The sequence below is a fragment of the Hyla sarda genome, chromosome 4 (assembly GCF_029499605.1).
Source record: "Hyla sarda isolate aHylSar1 chromosome 4, aHylSar1.hap1, whole genome shotgun sequence".
Lineage (NCBI taxonomy): Eukaryota > Metazoa > Chordata > Amphibia > Anura > Hylidae > Hyla > Hyla sarda.
Window position 1 is genome coordinate 44018441 of NC_079192.1, and position 14423 is coordinate 44032863.

At 41.1% G+C, this 14423-nt stretch overlaps 18 non-coding genes across 18 annotated transcripts; 7 read left to right on the top strand and 11 right to left on the bottom strand.

Moving 5' to 3' along the window:
• Positions 1 to 554: 554 nt before the first annotated feature.
• On the bottom strand, positions 555 to 626 carry TRNAE-UUC (transfer RNA glutamic acid (anticodon UUC)). The gene has a single exon. It is a non-coding gene; the product is annotated as a tRNA-Glu (tRNA).
• A 115-nt stretch (positions 627 to 741) lies between these two features.
• On the top strand, positions 742 to 814 carry TRNAM-CAU (transfer RNA methionine (anticodon CAU)). The gene has a single exon. It is a non-coding gene; the product is annotated as a tRNA-Met (tRNA).
• A 921-nt stretch (positions 815 to 1735) lies between these two features.
• Positions 1736 to 1807, bottom strand: TRNAE-UUC (transfer RNA glutamic acid (anticodon UUC)). Its single transcript has one exon. It is a non-coding gene; the product is annotated as a tRNA-Glu (tRNA).
• Positions 1808 to 1921: 114 nt separating this feature from the next.
• On the top strand, positions 1922 to 1994 carry TRNAM-CAU (transfer RNA methionine (anticodon CAU)). Its single transcript has one exon. It is a non-coding gene; the product is annotated as a tRNA-Met (tRNA).
• A 921-nt stretch (positions 1995 to 2915) lies between these two features.
• Positions 2916 to 2987, bottom strand: TRNAE-UUC (transfer RNA glutamic acid (anticodon UUC)). The gene has a single exon. It is a non-coding gene; the product is annotated as a tRNA-Glu (tRNA).
• Positions 2988 to 5277: 2290 nt separating this feature from the next.
• Positions 5278 to 5349, bottom strand: TRNAE-UUC (transfer RNA glutamic acid (anticodon UUC)). Its single transcript has one exon. It is a non-coding gene; the product is annotated as a tRNA-Glu (tRNA).
• Positions 5350 to 5463: 114 nt separating this feature from the next.
• On the top strand, positions 5464 to 5536 carry TRNAM-CAU (transfer RNA methionine (anticodon CAU)). Its single transcript has one exon. It is a non-coding gene; the product is annotated as a tRNA-Met (tRNA).
• A 921-nt stretch (positions 5537 to 6457) lies between these two features.
• On the bottom strand, positions 6458 to 6529 carry TRNAE-UUC (transfer RNA glutamic acid (anticodon UUC)). Its single transcript has one exon. It is a non-coding gene; the product is annotated as a tRNA-Glu (tRNA).
• A 1109-nt stretch (positions 6530 to 7638) lies between these two features.
• On the bottom strand, positions 7639 to 7710 carry TRNAE-UUC (transfer RNA glutamic acid (anticodon UUC)). Its single transcript has one exon. It is a non-coding gene; the product is annotated as a tRNA-Glu (tRNA).
• A 114-nt stretch (positions 7711 to 7824) lies between these two features.
• On the top strand, positions 7825 to 7897 carry TRNAM-CAU (transfer RNA methionine (anticodon CAU)). Its single transcript has one exon. It is a non-coding gene; the product is annotated as a tRNA-Met (tRNA).
• Positions 7898 to 9258: 1361 nt separating this feature from the next.
• Positions 9259 to 9330, bottom strand: TRNAE-UUC (transfer RNA glutamic acid (anticodon UUC)). The gene has a single exon. It is a non-coding gene; the product is annotated as a tRNA-Glu (tRNA).
• A 1108-nt stretch (positions 9331 to 10438) lies between these two features.
• On the bottom strand, positions 10439 to 10510 carry TRNAE-UUC (transfer RNA glutamic acid (anticodon UUC)). The gene has a single exon. It is a non-coding gene; the product is annotated as a tRNA-Glu (tRNA).
• Positions 10511 to 10624: 114 nt separating this feature from the next.
• On the top strand, positions 10625 to 10697 carry TRNAM-CAU (transfer RNA methionine (anticodon CAU)). Its single transcript has one exon. It is a non-coding gene; the product is annotated as a tRNA-Met (tRNA).
• Positions 10698 to 11618: 921 nt separating this feature from the next.
• On the bottom strand, positions 11619 to 11690 carry TRNAE-UUC (transfer RNA glutamic acid (anticodon UUC)). The gene has a single exon. It is a non-coding gene; the product is annotated as a tRNA-Glu (tRNA).
• Positions 11691 to 11804: 114 nt separating this feature from the next.
• TRNAM-CAU (transfer RNA methionine (anticodon CAU)) lies at positions 11805 to 11877 on the top strand. Its single transcript has one exon. It is a non-coding gene; the product is annotated as a tRNA-Met (tRNA).
• Positions 11878 to 12799: 922 nt separating this feature from the next.
• TRNAE-UUC (transfer RNA glutamic acid (anticodon UUC)) lies at positions 12800 to 12871 on the bottom strand. Its single transcript has one exon. It is a non-coding gene; the product is annotated as a tRNA-Glu (tRNA).
• Positions 12872 to 12986: 115 nt separating this feature from the next.
• Positions 12987 to 13059, top strand: TRNAM-CAU (transfer RNA methionine (anticodon CAU)). The gene has a single exon. It is a non-coding gene; the product is annotated as a tRNA-Met (tRNA).
• Positions 13060 to 14278: 1219 nt separating this feature from the next.
• TRNAE-UUC (transfer RNA glutamic acid (anticodon UUC)) lies at positions 14279 to 14350 on the bottom strand. The gene has a single exon. It is a non-coding gene; the product is annotated as a tRNA-Glu (tRNA).
• Positions 14351 to 14423: the final 73 nt, after the last annotated feature.

Below are 14423 nucleotides of genomic sequence, written 5' to 3' on the forward strand. Positions count from 1 at the left end.
GGTAATTTTTCCATCTTTTGCCATGAGGTTTGGTTGACTTCTTGTCTTTAGCCATGAGAGACAAAACTGGGCAATTTTCTTGTCTTTAGCCATGAGGTTTTGCTGAATTCCTTAAGAGATGGGCATGAGTTTAGCTTAGAAGGCAAGTGGACCAAATGAATGGCTTAAAGCTGTGGAGTAATGATTTTCTTTTTCCATCCACAAAGTACAACTCCAACTCCAGCTGCTTAACTCTGCAGTGATCTGGTCGGCCTATGAATTTAATAATCTGAAAACTGTGAGTTTAATCCTCACACCAGGCAATTTTTCCATCTTTTGCCATGAGGTTTGGTTGACTTCCTTAGCATCATAGAGTTAGAAAGTGGAGATGGGGATGAGTTTAGCTTTGAAGCCAAGTGGGATCTTGAGAAAATCGATATAATAAATGGCTAACAACAGATGTGTTCCGATTTCTTTCTTTTCACCCACAAAGACCAACTACAACTCCATCCGCTTCACTTTCCAATTACCTCACCCTCCTTTGAACTTGCCTGCAAGTTTATAAAAAAAACATATTCCCATACCGGGAGTCGAACCCGGGCCGCCTGGGTGAAAACCAGGAATCCTAACCGCTAGACCATATGGGACCTACTTCTGCCACTGTTTTTTTGTTTGAGGAAAAAAAAAAAGTAAAAAAGTGATCTAAAATTTGTATTCTTTTGAATTATCAGCTTGGCACTGGATCATACCACCATGCCACTTGCCTCGTTAGCGCAGTAGGTAGCGCGTCAGTCTCATAATCTGAAGGTCGTGAGTTCAATCCTCACACGGGGCAATTTTTCTTGGCTTTAGCCATGAGGTTTTGTTGATTTCCTTAAGAGATGGGCATGAGTTTAGCTTAGAAGGCAAGTGGACCAAATGAATGGCTTAAAGCTGTGGGGTAATGATTTTCTTTTTTCATCCACAAAGAACAACTCCAACTCCAGCTTCTTAACTCTGCAGTGATCTGGTCGGCCTATGAATTTAATAATCTGAAAACTGTGAGTTTGATTCCCACACCGGGCAATTTTTCCATCTTTTGCCATGAGGTTTGGTTGACTTCTTGTCTTTAGCCATGAGAGACAAAACTGGGCAATTTTCTTGTCTTTAGCCATGAGGTTTTGTTGATTTCCTTAAGAGATGGGCATGAGTTTAGCTTAGAAGGTAATTTTTCCATCTTTTGCCATGAGGTTTGGTTGACTTCTTGTCTTTAGCCATGAGAGACAAAACTGGGCAATTTTCTTGTCTTTAGCCATGAGGTTTTGCTGAATTCCTTAAGAGATGGGCATGAGTTTAGCTTAGAAGGCAAGTGGACCAAATGAATGGCTTAAAGCTGTGGGGTAATGATTTTCTTTTTCCATCCACAAAGTACAACTCCAACTTCAGCTGATTAACTCTGCAGTGATCTGGTCGGCCTATGAATTTAATAATCTGAAAACTGTGAGTTTAATCCTCACACCAGGCAATTTTTCCATCTTTTGCCACGAGGTTTGGTTGACTTCCTTAGCATCATAGAGTTAGAAAGTGGAGATGGGGATGAGTTTAGCTTTGAAGCCAAGTGGGATCTTGAGAAAATGGATATAATAAATGGCTAACAACAGATGTGTTCCGATTTCTTTCTTTTCACCCACAAAGACCAACTAGAACTCCGTCCGCTTCACTTTCAAATGACCTCACCCTCCTTTGAACTTGCCTGCAAGTTTATAAAAAAAATACATTCCCATACCGGGAGTCGAACCCGGGCCGCCTGGGTGAAAACCAGGAATCCTAACCGCTAGACCATATGGGACCTGCTTCTGCCACAGTTTTTTTGTATGAGGAAAAAAAAAAGTAAAAAAGTGATCTAAAATTTGTATTCTTTTGAATTATCCACTTGGCACTGGATCATACCACCATGCCACTTGCCTCGTTAGCGCACTAGGTAGCGCGTCAGTCTCATAATCTGAAGGTCGTGAGTTCAATCCTCACACGGGGCAATTTTTCTTGGCTTTAGCCATGAGGTTTTGTTGATTTCCTTAAGAGATGGGCATGAGTTTAGCTTAGAAGGCAAGTGGACCAAATGAATGGCTTAAAGCTGTGGGGTAATGATTTTCTTTTTTCATCCACAAAGAACAACTCCAACTCCAGCTTCTTAACTCTGCAGTGATCTGGTCGGCCTATGAATTTAATAATTTGAAAACTGTGAGTTTGATTCCCACACCGGGCAATTTTTCCATCTTTTGCCATGAGGTTTGGTTGACTTCTTGTCTTTAGCCATGAGAGACAAAACTGGGCAATTTTCTTGTCTTTAGCCATGAGGTTTTGTTGATTTCCTTAAGAGATGGGCATGAGTTTAGCTTAGAAGGTAATTTTTCCATCTTTTGCCATGAGGTTTGGTTGACTTCTTGTCTTTAGCCATGAGAGACAAAACTGGGCAATTTTCTTGTCTTTAGCCATGAGGTTTTGCTGAATTCCTTAAGAGATGGGCATGAGTTTAGCTTAGAAGGCAAGTGGACCAAATGAATGGCTTAAAGCTGTGGGGTAATGATTTTCTTTTTCCATCCACAAAGTACAACTCCAACTTCAGCTGCTTAACTCTGCAGTGATCTGGTCGGCCTATGAATTTAATAATCTGAAAACTGTGAGTTTAATCCTCAAACCAGGCAATTTTTCCATCTTTTGCCACGAGGTTTGGTTGACTTCCTTAGCATCATAGAGTTAGAAAGTGGAGATGGGGATGAGTTTAGCTTTGAAGCCAAGTGGGATCTTGAGAAAATGGATATAATAAATGGCTAACAACAGATGTGTTCCGATTTCTTTCTTTTCACCCACAAAGACCAACTAGAACTCCGTCCGCTTCACTTTCCAATGACTTCACCCTCCTTTGAACTTGCCTGCAAGTTTATAAAAAAAATACATTCCCATACCGGGAGTCGAACCCGGGCCGCCTGGGTGAAAACCAGGAATCCTAACCGCTAGACCATATGGGACCTGCTTCTGCCACAGTTTTTTTGTATGAGGAAAAAAAAAAGTAAAAAAGTGATCTAAAATTTGTATTCTTTTGAATTATCCGCTTGGCACTGGATCATACCACCATGCCACTTGCCTCGTTAGCGCACTAGGTAGCGCGTCAGTCTCATAATCTGAAGGTCGTGAGTTCGATCCTCACACCGGGCAATTTTTCTTGGCTTTAGCCATGAGGTTTTGTTGATTTCCTTAAGAGATGGGCATGAGTTTAGCTTAGAAGGCAAGTGGACCAAATGAATGGCTTAAAGCTGTGGGGTAAGGATTTTCTTTTTTCATCCACAAAGAACAACTCCAACTCCAGCTGCTTAACTCTGCAGTGATCTGGTCGGCCTATGAATTTAATAATCTGAAAACTGTGAGTTTGATTCCCACACCGGGCAATTTTTCCATCTTTTGCCATGAGGTTTGGTTGACTTCTTGTCTTTAGCCATGAGAGACAAAACTGGGCAATTTTCTTGTCTTTAGCCATGAGGTTTTGTTGATTTCCTTAAGAGATGGGCATGAGTTTAGCTTAGAAGGTAATTTTTCCATCTTTTGCCATGAGGTTTGGTTGACTTCTTGTCTTTAGCCATGAGAGACAAAACTGGGCAATTTTCTTGTCTTTAGCCATGAGGTTTCGCTGAATTCCTTAAGAGATGGGCATGAGTTTAGCTTAGAAGGCAAGTGGACCAAATGAATGGCTTAAAGCTGTGGGGTAATGATTTTCTTTTTCCATCCACAAAGTACAACTCCAACTCCAGCTGCTTAACTCTGCAGTGATCTGGTCGGCCTATGAATTTAATAATATGAAAACTGTGAGTTTAATCCTCACACCAGGCAATTTTTCCATCTTTTGCCATGAGGTTTGGTTGACTTCCTTAGCATCATAGAGTTAGAAAGTGGAGATGGGGATGAGTTTAGCTTTGAAGCCAAGTGGGATCTTGAGAAAATGGATATAATAAATGGCTAACAACAGATGTGTTCCGATTTCTTTCTTTTCACCCACAAAGACCAACTACAACTCCATCCGCTTCACTTTCCAATGACCTCACCCTCCTTTGAACTTGCCTGCAAGTTTATTAAAAAAAACACATTCCGATACCGGGAGTCGAACCTGGGCCGCCTGGGTGAAAACCAGGAATCCTAACCGCTAGACCATATGGGACCTACCTCTGCCACTGTTTTTTTGTTTGAGGAAAAAAAAAAAGTAAAAAAGTGATCTAAAATTTGTATTCTTTTGAATTATCAGCTTGGCACTGGATCATACCACCATGCCACTTGCCTCGTTAGCGCAGTAGGTAGCGAGTCAGTCTCATAATCTGAAGGTCGTGAGTTCAATCCTCACACGGGGCAATTTTTCTTGGCTTTAGCCATGAGGTTTTATTGATTTCCTTAAGAGATGGGCATGAGTTTAGCTTAGAAGGCAAGTGGACCAAATGAATGGCTTAAAGCTGTGGGGTAATGATTTTCTTTTTTCATCCACAAAGAACAACTCCAACTCCAGCTTCTTAACTCTGCAGTGATCTGGTCGGCCTATGAATTTAATAATCTGAAAACTGTGAGTTTGATTCCCACACTGGGCAATTTTTCCATCTTTTGCCATGAGGTTTGGTTGACTTCTTGTCTTTAGCCATGAGAGACAAAACTGGGCAATTTTCTTGTCTTTAGCCATGAGGTTTTGTTGATTTCCTTAAGAGATGGGCATGAGTTTAGCTTAGAAGGTAATTTTTCCATCTTTTGCCATGAGGTTTGGTTGACTTCTTGTCTTTAGCCATGAGAGACAAAACTGGGCAATTTTCTTGTCTTTAGCCATGAGGTTTTGCTGAATTCCTTAAGAGATGGGCATGAGTTTAGCTTAGAAGGCAAGTGGACCAAATGAATGGCTTAAAGCTGTGGGGTAATGATTTTCTTTTTCCATCCACAAAGTACAACTCCAACTTCAGCTGCTTAACTCTGCAGTGATCTGGTCGGCCTATGAATTTAATAATCTGAAAACTGTGAGTTTAATCCTCACACCAGGCAATTTTTCCATCTTTTGCCATGAGGTTTGGTTGACTTCCTTAGCATCATAGAGTTAGAAAGTGGAGATGGGGATGAGTTTAGCTTTGAAGCCAAGTGGGATCTTGAGAAAATGGATATAATAAATGGCTAACAACAGATATGTTCCGATTTCTTTCTTTTCACCCACAAAGACCAACTAGAACTCCGTCCGCTTCACTTTCAAATGACCTCACCCTCCTTTGAACTTGCCTGCAAGTTTATAAAAAAAATACATTCCCATACCGGGAGTCGAACCCGGGCCGCCTGGGTGAAAACCAGGAATCCTAACCGCTAAACCATATGGGACCTGCTTCTGCCACAGTTTTTTTGTATGAGGAAAAAAAAAAGTAAAAAAGTGATCTAAAATTTGTATTCTTTTGAATTATCCGCTTGGCACTGGATCATACCACCATGCCACTTGCCTCGTTAGCGCAGTAGGTAGCGCGTCAGTCTCATAATCTGAAGGTCGTGAGTTCGATCCTCACACGGGGCAATTTTTCTTGGCTTTAGCCATGAGGTTTTGTTGATTTCCTTAAGAGATGGGCATGAGTTTAGCTTAGAAGGAAAGTGGACCAAATGAATGGCTTAAAGCTGTGGGGTAAGGATTTTCTTTTTTCATCCACAAAGAACAACTCCAACTCCAGCTGCTTAACTCTGCAGTGATCTGGTCGGCCTATGAATTTAATAATCTGAAAACTGTGAGTTTGATTCCCACACCGGGCAATTTTTCCATCTTTTGCCATGAGGTTTGGTTGACTTCTTGTCTTTAGCCATGAGAGACAAAACTGGGCAATTTTCTTGTCTTTAGCCATGAGGTTTTGTTGATTTCCTTAAGAGATGGGCATGAGTTTAGCTTAGAAGGTAATTTTTCCATCTTTTGCCATGAGGTTTGGTTGACTTCTTGTCTTTAGCCATGAGAGACAAAACTGGGCAATTTTCTTGTCTTTAGCCATGAGGTTTCGCTGAATTCCTTAAGAGATGGGCATGAGTTTAGCTTAGAAGGCAAGTGGACCAAATGAATGGCTTAAAGCTGTGGGGTAATGATTTTCTTTTTCCATCCACAAAGTACAACTCCAACTCCAGCTGCTTAACTCTGCAGTGATCTGGTCGGCCTATGAATTTAATAATCTGAAAACTGTGAGTTTAATCCTCACACCAGGCAATTTTTCCATCTTTTGCCATGAGGTTTGGTTGACTTCCTTAGCATCATAGAGTTAGAAAGTGGAGATGGGGATGAGTTTAGCTTTGAAGCCAAGTGGGATCTTGAGAAAATGGATATAATAAATGGCTAACAACAGATATGTTCCGATTTCTTTCTTTTCACCCACAAAGACCAACTAGAACTCCGTCCGCTTCACTTTCAAATGACCTCACCCTCCTTTGAACTTGCCTGCAAGTTTATAAAAAAAACACATTCCCATACCGGGAGTCGAACCCGGGCCGCCTGGGTGAAAACCTGGAATCCTAACCGCTAGATCATATGGGACCTACCTCTGCCACTGTTTTTTTGTTTGAGGAAAAAAAAAAAGTAAAAAAGTGATCTAAAATTTGTATTCTTTTGAATTATCAGCTTGGCACTGGATCATACCACCATGCCACTTGCCTCGTTAGCGCAGTAGGTAGCGAGTCAGTCTCATAATCTGAAGGTCGTGAGTTCAATCCTCACACGGGGCAATTTTTCTTGGCTTTAGCCATGAGGTTTTGTTGATTTCCTTAAGAGATGGGCATGAATTTAGCTTAGAAGGCAAGTGGACCAAATGAATGGCTTAAAGCTGTGGGGTAATGATTTTCTTTTTTCATCCACAAAGAACAACTCCAACTCCAGCTTCTTAACTCTGCAGTGATCTGGTCGGCCTATGAATTTAATAATCTGAAAACTGTGAGTTTGATTCCCACACTGGGCAATTTTTCCATCTTTTGCCATGAGGTTTGGTTGACTTCTTGTCTTTAGCCATGAGAGACAAAACTGGGCAATTTTCTTGTCTTTAGCCATGAGGTTTTGTTGATTTCCTTAAGAGATGGGCATGAGTTTAGCTTAGAAGGTAATTTTTCCATCTTTTGCCATGAGGTTTGGTTGACTTCTTGTCTTTAGCCATGAGAGACAAAACTGGGCAATTTTCTTGTCTTTAGCCATGAGGTTTTGCTGAATTCCTTAAGAGATGGGCATGAGTTTAGCTTAGAAGGCAAGTGGACCAAATGAATGGCTTAAAGCTGTGGGGTAATGATTTTCTTTTTCCATCCACAAAGTACAACTCCAACTTCAGCTGCTTAACTCTGCAGTGATCTGGTCGGCCTATGAATTTAATAATCTGAAAACTGTGAGTTTAATCCTCACACCAGGCAATTTTTCCATCTTTTGCCATGAGGTTTGGTTGACTTCCTTAGCATCATAGAGTTAGAAAGTGGAGATGGGGATGAGTTTAGCTTTGAAGCCAAGTGGGATCTTGAGAAAATGGATATAATAAATGGCTAACAACAGATATGTTCCGATTTCTTTCTTTTCACCCACAAAGACCAACTAGAACTCCGTCCGCTTCACTTTCAAATGACCTCACCCTCCTTTGAACTTGCCTGCAAGTTTATAAAAAAAATACATTCCCATACCGGGAGTCGAACCCGGGCCGCCTGGGTGAAAACCAGGAATCCTAACCGCTAGACCATATGGGACCTGCTTCTGCCACAGTTTTTTTGTATGAGGAAAAAAAAAAGTAAAAAAGTGATCTAAAATTTGTATTCTTTTGAATTATCCGCTTGGCACTGGATCATACCACCATGCCACTTGCCTCGTTAGCGCAGTAGGTAGCACGTCAGTCTCATAATCTGAAGGTCGTGAGTTCGATCCTCACACGGGGCAATTTTTCTTGGCTTTAGCCATGAGGTTTTGTTGATTTCCTTAAGAGATGGGCATGAGTTTAGCTTAGAAGGCAAGTGGACCAAATGAATGGCTTAAAGCTGTGGGGTAAGGATTTTCTTTTTTCATCCACAAAGAACAACTCCAACTCCAGCTGCTTAACTCTGCAGTGATCTGGTCGGCCTATGAATTTAATAATCTGAAAACTGTGAGTTTGATTCCCACACCGGGCAATTTTTCCATCTTTTGCCATGAGGTTTGGTTGACTTCTTGTCTTTAGCCATGAGAGACAAAACTGGGCAATTTTCTTGTCTTTAGCCATGAGGTTTTGTTGATTTCCTTAAGAGATGGGCATGAGTTTAGCTTAGAAGGTAATTTTTCCATCTTTTGCCATGAGGTTTGGTTGACTTCTTGTCTTTAGCCATGAGAGACAAAACTGGGCAATTTTCTTGTCTTTAGCCATGAGGTTTCGCTGAATTCCTTAAGAGATGGGCATGAGTTTAGCTTAGAAGGCAAGTGGACCAAATGAATGGCTTAAAGCTGTGGGGTAAGGATTTTCTTTTTTCATCCACAAAGAACAACTCCAACTCCAGCTGCTTAACTCTGCAGTGATCTGGTCGGCCTATGAATTTAATAATCTGAAAACTGTGAGTTTGATTCCCACACCGGGCAATTTTTCCATCTTTTGCCATGAGGTTTGGTTGACTTCTTGTCTTTAGCCATGAGAGACAAAACTGGGCAATTTTCTTGTCTTTAGCCATGAGGTTTTGTTGATTTCCTTAAGAGATGGGCATGAGTTTAGCTTAGAAGGTAATTTTTCCATCTTTTGCCATGAGGTTTGGTTGACTTCTTGTCTTTAGCCATGAGAGACAAAACTGGGCAATTTTCTTGTCTTTAGCCATGAGGTTTCGCTGAATTCCTTAAGAGATGGGCATGAGTTTAGCTTAGAAGGCAAGTGGACCAAATGAATGGCTTAAAGCTGTGGGGTAATGATTTTCTTTTTCCATCCACAAAGTACAACTCCAACTCCAGCTGCTTAACTCTGCAGTGATCTGGTCGGCCTATGAATTTAATAATATGAAAACTGTGAGTTTAATCCTCACACCAGGCAATTTTTCCATCTTTTGCCATGAGGTTTGGTTGACTTCCTTAGCATCATAGAGTTAGAAAGTGGAGATGGGGATGAGTTTAGCTTTGAAGCCAAGTGGGATCTTGAGAAAATGGATATAATAAATGGCTAACAACAGATGTGTTCCGATTTCTTTCTTTTCACCCACAAAGACCAACTACAACTCCATCCGCTTCACTTTCCAATGACCTCACCCTCCTTTGAACTTGCCTGCAAGTTTATTAAAAAAAACACATTCCGATACCGGGAGTCGAACCCGGGCCGCCTGGGTGAAAACCAGGAATCCTAACCGCTAGACCATATGGGACCTACCTCTGCCACTGTTTTTTTGTTTGAGGAAAAAAAAAAGTAAAAAAGTGATCTAAAATTTGTATTCTTTTGAATTATCAGCTTGGCACTGGATCATACCACCATGCCACTTGCCTCGTTAGCGCAGTAGGTAGCGAGTCAGTCTCATAATCTGAAGGTCGTGAGTTCAATCCTCACACGGGGCAATTTTTCTTGGCTTTAGCCATGAGGTTTTATTGATTTCCTTAAGAGATGGGCATGAGTTTAGCTTAGAAGGCAAGTGGACCAAATGAATGGCTTAAAGCTGTGGGGTAATGATTTTCTTTTTTCATCCACAAAGAACAACTCCAACTCCAGCTTCTTAACTCTGCAGTGATCTGGTCGGCCTATGAATTTAATAATCTGAAAACTGTGAGTTTGATTCCCACACTGGGCAATTTTTCCATCTTTTGCCATGAGGTTTGGTTGACTTCTTGTCTTTAGCCATGAGAGACAAAACTGGGCAATTTTCTTGTCTTTAGCCATGAGGTTTTGTTGATTTCCTTAAGAGATGGGCATGAGTTTAGCTTAGAAGGTAATTTTTCCATCTTTTGCCATGAGGTTTGGTTGACTTCTTGTCTTTAGCCATGAGAGACAAAACTGGGCAATTTTCTTGTCTTTAGCCATGAGGTTTTGCTGAATTCCTTAAGAGATGGGCATGAGTTTAGCTTAGAAGGCAAGTGGACCAAATGAATGGCTTAAAGCTGTGGGGTAATGATTTTCTTTTTCCATCCACAAAGTACAACTCCAACTTCAGCTGCTTAACTCTGCAGTGATCTGGTCGGCCTATGAATTTAATAATCTGAAAACTGTGAGTTTAATCCTCACACCAGGCAATTTTTCCATCTTTTGCCATGAGGTTTGGTTGACTTCCTTAGCATCATAGAGTTAGAAAGTGGAGATGGGGATGAGTTTAGCTTTGAAGCCAAGTGGGATCTTGAGAAAATGGATATAATAAATGGCTAACAACAGATATGTTCCGATTTCTTTCTTTTCACCCACAAAGACCAACTAGAACTCCGTCCGCTTCACTTTCAAATGACCTCACCCTCCTTTAAACTTGCCTGCAAGTTTATAAAAAAAATACATTCCCATACCGGGAGTCGAACCCGGGCCGCCTGGGTGAAAACCAGGAATCCTAACCGCTAAACCATATGGGACCTGCTTCTGCCACAGTTTTTTTGTATGAGGAAAAAAAAAAGTAAAAAAGTGATCTAAAATTTGTATTCTTTTGAATTATCCGCTTGGCACTGGATCATACCACCATGCCACTTGCCTCGTTAGCGCAGTAGGTAGCGCGTCAGTCTCATAATCTGAAGGTCGTGAGTTCGATCCTCACACGGGGCAATTTTTCTTGGCTTTAGCCATGAGCTTTTGTTGATTTCCTTAAGAGATGGGCATGAGTTTAGCTTAGAAGGCAAGTGGACCAAATGAATGGCTTAAAGCTGTGGGGTAAGGATTTTCTTTTTTCATCCACAAAGAACAACTCCAACTCCAGCTGCTTAACTCTGCAGTGATCTGGTCGGCCTATGAATTTAATAATCTGAAAACTGTGAGTTTGATTCCCACACCGGGCAATTTTTCCATCTTTTGCCATGAGGTTTGGTTGACTTCTTGTCTTTAGCCATGAGAGACAAAACTGGGCAATTTTCTTGTCTTTAGCCATGAGGTTTTGTTGATTTCCTTAAGAGATGGGCATGAGTTTAGCTTAGAAGGTAATTTTTCCATCTTTTGCCATGAGGTTTGGTTGACTTCTTGTCTTTAGCCATGAGAGACAAAACTGGGCAATTTTCTTGTCTTTAGCCATGAGGTTTCGCTGAATTCCTTAAGAGATGGGCATGAGTTTAGCTTAGAAGGCAAGTGGACCAAATGAATGGCTTAAAGCTGTGGGGTAATGATTTTCTTTTTCCATCCACAAAGTACAACTCCAACTCCAGCTGCTTAACTCTGCAGTGATCTGGTCGGCCTATGAATTTAATAATCTGAAAACTGTGAGTTTAATCCTCACACCAGGCAATTTTTCCATCTTTTGCCATGAGGTTTGGTTGACTTCCTTAGCATCATAGAGTTAGATAGTGGAGATGGGGATGAGTTTAGCTTTGAAGCCAAGTGGGATCTTGAGAAAATGGATATAATAAATGGCTAACAACAGATATGTTCCGATTTCTTTCTTTTCACCCACAAAGACCAACTAGAACTCCGTCCGCTTCACTTTCAAATGACCTCACCCTCCTTTGAACTTGCCTGCAAGTTTATAAAAAAAATACATTCCCATACCGGGAGTTGAACCCGGGCCGCCTGGGTGAAAACCAGGAATCCTAACCGCTAGACCATATGGGACCTGCTTCTGCCACAGTTTTTTTGTATGAGGAAAAAAAAAAGTAAAAAAGTGATCTAAAATTTGTATTCTTTTGAATTATCCGCTTGGCACTGGATCATACCACCATGCCACTTGCCTCGTTAGCGCAGTAGGTAGCACGTCAGTCTCATAATCTGAAGGTCGTGAGTTCGATCCTCACACGGGGCAATTTTTCTTGGCTTTAGCCATGAGGTTTTGTTGATTTCCTTAAGAGATGGGCATGAGTTTAGCTTAGAAGGCAAGTGGACCAAATGAATGGCTTAAAGCTGTGGGGTAAGGATTTTCTTTTTTCATCCACAAAGAACAACTCCAACTCCAGCTGCTTAACTCTGCAGTGATCTGGTCGGCCTATGAATTTAATAATCTGAAAACTGTGAGTTTGATTCCCACACCGGGCAATTTTTCCATCTTTTGCCATGAGGTTTGGTTGACTTCTTGTCTTTAGCCATGAGAGACAAAACTGGGCAATTTTCTTGTCTTTAGCCATGAGGTTTTGTTGATTTCCTTAAGAGATGGGCATGAGTTTAGCTTAGAAGGTAATTTTTCCATCTTTTGCCATGAGGTTTGGTTGACTTCTTGTCTTTAGCCATGAGAGACAAAACTGGGCAATTTTCTTGTCTTTAGCCATGAGGTTTCGCTGAATTCCTTAAGAGATGGGCATGAGTTTAGCTTAGAAGGCAAGTGGACCAAATGAATGGCTTAAAGCTGTGGGGTAATGATTTTCTTTTTCCATCCACAAAGTACAACTCCAACTCCAGCTGCTTAACTCTGCAGTGATCTGGTCGGCCTATGAATTTAATAATCTGAAAACTGTGAGTTTAATCCTCACACCAGGCAATTTTTCCATCTTTTGCCATGAGGTTTGGTTGACTTCCTTAGCATCATAGAGTTAGAAAGTGGAGATGGGGATGAGTTTAGCTTTGAAGCCAAGTGGGATCTTGAGAAAATGGATATAATAAATGGCTAACAACAGATGTGTTCCGATTTCTTTCTTTTCACCCACAAAGACCAACTACAACTCCATCCGCTTCACTTTCCAATGACCTCACCCTCCTTTGAACTTGCCTGCAAGTTTATTAAAAAAAACACATTCCCATACCGGGAGTCGAGCCCGGGCCGCCTGGGTGAAAACCAGGAATCCTAACCGCTAGACCATATGGGACCTACCTCTGCCACTGTATTTTTGTTTGAGGAAAAAAAAAAAGTAAAAAAGTGATCTAAAATTTGTATTCTTTTGAATTATCGGCTTGGCACTGGATCATACCACCATGCCACTTGCCTCGTTAGCGCAGTAGGTAGCGCGTCAGTCTCATAATCTGAAGGTCGTGAGTTCGATCCTCACATGGGGCAATTTTTCTTGGCTTTAGCCATGAGGTTTTGTTGATTTCCTTAAGAGATGGGCATGAGTTTAGCTTAGAAGGCAAGTGGACCAAATGAATGGCTTAAAGCTGTGGGGTAAGGATTTTCTTTTTTCATCCACAAAGAACAACTCCAACTCCAGCTTCTTAACTCTGCAGTGATCTGGTCGGCCTATGAATTTAATAATCTGAAAACTGTGAGTTTGATTCCCACACTGGGCAATTTTTCCATCTTTTGCCATGAGGTTTGGTTGACTTCTTGTCTTTAGCCATGAGAGACAAAACTGGGCAATTTTCTTGTCTTTAGCCATGAGGTTTTGTTGATTTCCTTAAGAGATGGGCATGAGTTTAGCTTAGAAGGCAAGTGGACCAAATGAATGGCTTAAAGCTGTGGGGTAATGATTTTCTTTTTTCATCCACAAAGAACAACTCCAACTCCAGCTTCTTAACTCTGCAGTGATCTGGTCGGCCTATGAATTTAATAATCTGAAAACTGTGAGTTTGATTCCCACACTGGGCAATTTTTCCATCTTTTGCCATGAGGTTTGGTTGACTTCTTGTCTTTAGCCATGAGAGACAAAACTGGGCAATTTTCTTGTCTTTAGCCATGAGGTTTTGTTGATTTCCTTAAGAGATGGGCATGAGTTTAGCTTAGAAGGTAATTTTTCCATCTTTTGCCATGAGGTTTGGTTGACTTCTTGTCTTTAGCCATGAGAGACAAAACTGGGCAATTTTCTTGTCTTTAGCCATGAGGTTTTGCTGAATTCCTTAAGAGATGGGCATGAGTTTAGCTTAGAAGGCAAGTGGACCAAATGAATGGCTTAAAGCTGTGGGGTAATGATTTTCTTTTTCCATCCACAAAGTACAACTCCAACTTCAGCTGCTTAACTCTGCAGTGATCTGGTCGGCCTATGAATTTAATAATCTGAAAACTGTGAGTTTAATCCTCACACCAGGCAATTTTTCCATCTTTTGCCATGAGGTTTGGTTGACTTCCTTAGCATCATAGAGTTAGAAAGTGGAGATGGGGATGAGTTTAGCTTTGAAGCCAAGTGGGATCTTGAGAAAATGGATATAATAAATGGCTAACAACAGATATGTTCCGATTTCTTTCTTTTCAACCACAAAGACCAACTAGAACTCCGTCCGCTTCACTTTCAAATGACCTCACCCTCCTTTGAACTTGCCTGCAAGTTTATAAAAAAAATACATTCCCATACCGGGAGTCGAACCCGGGCCGCCTGGGTGAAAACCAGGAATCCTAACCGCTAGACCATATGGGACCTGCTTCTGCCACAGTTTTTTTGTATGAGGAAAAAAAAAAGTAAAAAAGTGATCTAAAATTTGTATTCTTTT